Source organism: Schistocerca gregaria, chromosome 11 (genome assembly GCF_023897955.1).
Source record: "Schistocerca gregaria isolate iqSchGreg1 chromosome 11, iqSchGreg1.2, whole genome shotgun sequence".
NCBI lineage: Eukaryota > Metazoa > Arthropoda > Insecta > Orthoptera > Acrididae > Schistocerca > Schistocerca gregaria.
This window is the reverse complement of record NC_064930.1, coordinates 147,098,544-147,102,331: the sequence shown is the minus strand read 5'-3', so window position 1 is coordinate 147,102,331 and position 3,788 is coordinate 147,098,544. Positions and strand designations below refer to the sequence as shown.

General features: G+C 47.3%; 1 protein-coding gene across 1 annotated transcript in view; it reads left to right on the top strand.

Annotated features, from left to right (window-relative positions):
• Window positions 1-862: 862 nt before the first annotated feature.
• The window catches only part of LOC126295238 (proline-rich proteoglycan 2-like), a 66,753-nt gene continuing 63,827 nt past the window's right edge, over window positions 863-3,788 (top strand). Inside the window, exon 1 of the mRNA XM_049987588.1 lies at window positions 863-944. The gene's annotated coding sequence lies outside the window, so the exon portion shown is untranslated. The remainder of the gene's footprint in view (window positions 945-3,788) is intronic.

The window sequence follows — 3,788 nt, the reverse complement described above, 5'->3', positions numbered from 1 at the left end:
ATAACATCACAGGTATAATGGTCGATTGATATAAGCGGAATTTGAAGCTACTGCTAAGTGATCTTTTTCTTAGAATTTTGATGAAACTAAAAAGTGTCCTCTTTGCTTCTGATAAATGGGCATCTATTTCTATATCTGTTCTGTTGTTGTTACTAAAAAGACTTCCTAGGTACTTGAAGTGGTCAAAAGCCTTCAAATTTAATCCATCTACAGTCAGAGGTGCGTCTTTCCTGGTTTTCTTACTTATGGGCAGGTATTCTGTCTCTTCATCAACATGTAATCTTGAAACTTCCTGGCAGATTAAAACTGTGTGCCCGACCGATACTCGAACTCGGTTGTTTTCTCACCAATTTTGTAGTAATTTTGCATCATTCTGATTAATTCTCCTTTCGAACTTCTCATTAGTGCTACATCATCTGCATCTTGTAATGTTCACATCCTGTAGCTGGATCCCTTGTGGACTGGTATTAGAAAATTCTGTAGGAAATGATAGGAATAAAGAACCGAAAATCTTTTTTTTTTTTTTTCAGTAACACTCGGGTTAAACTGGTGTTGAAAAAACCGACGAAACCGAAAAGTGGTTGTTTCAGCGATAACTGCCACCCCTGTTACAATGTTTAGCTCGTGTCCGTAATGGTGCAGCGTTGTGGAAGCGGCAGGGCCGGTAGGGTTTCTCGTCCTGTCGACGTCGACGTCAGTGGGGTGCGCCCTCTCGCCAGCAGGTGTGCCCCGGCCCCGGCGCGCCGCCCCCACAGATGCCGCGCGCCGGCTGGCCGCCCGCCGCCGCCCCCGCCGCCTCCACGGCCGCGCCCAGCGGCGCCGCCTCCCCGCACGACGCCGCCCCCGCGGCTGCCCCCGCGCCGCTGCCGCAGCCCGGCAGGAGGGCGGGGGTGCTTCTGACGGGCACGAGCAGGCCGCTGCAGCACGCCGCGCACGCCTACCAGGTGAGCCAGCCGAGGGCAAGGCGGAACAGCAGGTAGCGACCGACCGCCATGTCATCCTATGTCAGTGTCGTCATTCGGATGGAGTACGGGGGGATAGAGGTTGGCGCACAGCACTCCCGGCCGCTATTATACGATCGAGGGGCTCCTCAGTTGTCATGACGAGACTGGATGCAACCTATGCCAGTTTCTGGCTGTACTGGGAATTTAACCCAGCTCCCTCTCCACAGCTGACTCTTCTCTGCATACACAACATATTTTTCCCAGCCATAGACGATGTAAAAGTCTGCATTTTCATTGTTCAGAAATAGTTCAACGAGAATCACCTAGTCATTCCTCTGAAAGAAATACCTGCTATACTCCGTTCATCATAAGAATAAACCGCATGTAAACGAAGACAAACGCGATGATTGGCCAGCAGCCGTAGCTCTCGTACACCAGTGGTGTTCTGCTCTTGCAACCAAGTCCACCTTCCGTGTTAAATATTTTTTTGCTGTGCCACTTTCAAATTCTGAAGGTGGCAGGGGTAAAATACAGGGAGCGAAAGGCTATTTACAATTTGTACAGAAACCAGATGGCAGTTACAAGAGTCGACGGACATGAAAGGGAAGCAGTCGTTGAGGAGGGAATGAGACAGGGTTGTAGCCAATCTCCGATGTTATTCAATCTGTATATTGAGCAAATAGTAGAGGAAACAAAAGAAAAATTCGGAGTAGGAATTAAAATCCATGGAGAAGAAATAGAAACTTCGACGTTCCCCGATGACATTGTGATTCTATCAGAGACAGTAAAGGACTTGGAACAGAAGTTGAACGGAATGGACGGTGTCTTGAAAGGAGGGTGTAAGATGAACATCAACAAAAGCAAAACGAGGATAATGGAATGTAGTCGAATTAAGTCGAGTGATGCTGAGGGAATTAGATTGGGAAATGAGACAAAGTAGTAAATGAGTTTTGCTATTTGGGGAGCAAAATAACTGGTGATGGTCGAAGTAGAGAGGATATAAAATGTAGACTGGCAATGGCAAGGAAAGCGTTTCTGAAGAAGAGAAGTTTGTTAACATCGCGTATAGGTTTAAGTGCCAGGAAGTCGTTTCTGATAGTATTAGTATGGATTGTTGCCATGTACGGAAGTGAAACATGGACGATAACTAGTTTAGACAAGAAGAGAATGGGAGCCTTCGAAATGTGGTGCTACAGAAGAATGCTGAAGATTCAATGGGTAGATCATATAACTAATAAGGAGGTAGTGAATAGAATTAGGGAGAAGAAAAATTTGATATCCGTTTGACCTATGCCAGCGTCATCTAGCGGGCCAGCCATAGCGCCATCTGGTTTGCCCCTTCAAGCTAGACGAGTGTCGTTCTTTGTAGTTTTTTTCGTTTGACGCTTGTTTCTTAAGATATTTGGCCCGGTAACGCTCGATGGACAATCCTGTATGTATGTATCGTTCAGTAAGTAATGCCTCACAATTTTCTTTCTCACAACATATTTGTTGGAGTCAGAATTTGCTGACGATGTACATCAACATGTCGTGTCCATGTAGAAAACAACATAGGCTCCATCACGTTCTATAGCCGTACGGCAACATTGTGAAAGAGCGTGTATTCCTTGCTGATAAAAGCTCTTGTTCTGTAGGCGTAGCGGTATTTTCACTTCACAACTGACACTCTCGTAATCATCGAAGTGTGTTCCCCATAGATAATGTTTAACTGGCCCTAAGAGATGGAAGTCCGAGGGTGCCAGGTCTGGACTGTAGAGAGGATGAGACAATGATGTCAAACCCAGTTTGGAGATGTGTTCCCAGGTTCTCAGACTTGAGTGTGAGTGTGCATTATCGTATTGGAGCAAGATTTCTGCTCGATTCCTGTCCAATCGAACAGGTTGGACGCAATTCTTGAGTTCATTCAGTCTTCAAGTATGCCTCTGAATCGGTACTTGACCCTGAGTATCACATCCACGAGAGTGACGCCATCACAGCTCCAGCTCGTGGTCTAGTGGCTAGTGTTGCTGCCTCTAGATTATGGGGTCCCGGGTTCGATTACCAGCTGGGTTGGGGCTTTTCTCTGCCCACAAAGTGAGTGTTTGTGCTGTCCTAATGAATTCTTCATCTTCATCATCCGTGACAGCGGCTCAATTGGACTATGGAAAAAGTTTGGACTATGTGAAAATTGGGACTTTCGACAGGCACTGATGACAGTGCAGTTGAGCGCCCCACAAGCCAAATAGCATCATGACCATTACAATCCCAGAAGACTGTCACCATGATTTTTCTGGCAGAGGGCACTGTCTTTAATTTCTTCATTTGTCGTTCATGAGGATGCTGCTACGCCGTTGACTGCCTGCTTGTTTCCGGCACAAAGTAGTGCAACCAGCTTACGTATCCCTGTAATGATCCATGACAGAAAGAAATCTCCGTCGGTCTGAAAAAAAAACAATTCAGATGAAATGACCTTCCTTAGAATCTTCTGGTCCGCTGTGAGCGTTTGTGGAACCCACCGTGAGCACCTCACCTCTTTGAGTACCAGAGTGTCTCGATCACTGCAGGCGCACTTCCAATGTTGACCGCCAACTGTAGAGCCAATTATCGAGTTGTGATGCGCCGGTCGGCGCGAATAATGGCGTCCGCGCGATTCGGCACGTCTGGAGCAGTGGCCGTGGCAGGACGTCCCCAGCGTGGCTGCTCGTGGAGCTCTGTTTCTGCATTTCCCGAGGCCGTAACTTTCTTTACGCATCGCCCAACTGTAGTCCTATCTACCGCCGCATCGCCATACACTGCACACAGACGTTTATGGATGTTCACCGTGGCTTACTTTCCTGCAGACAAGAATTCAATAACAGGATGCTG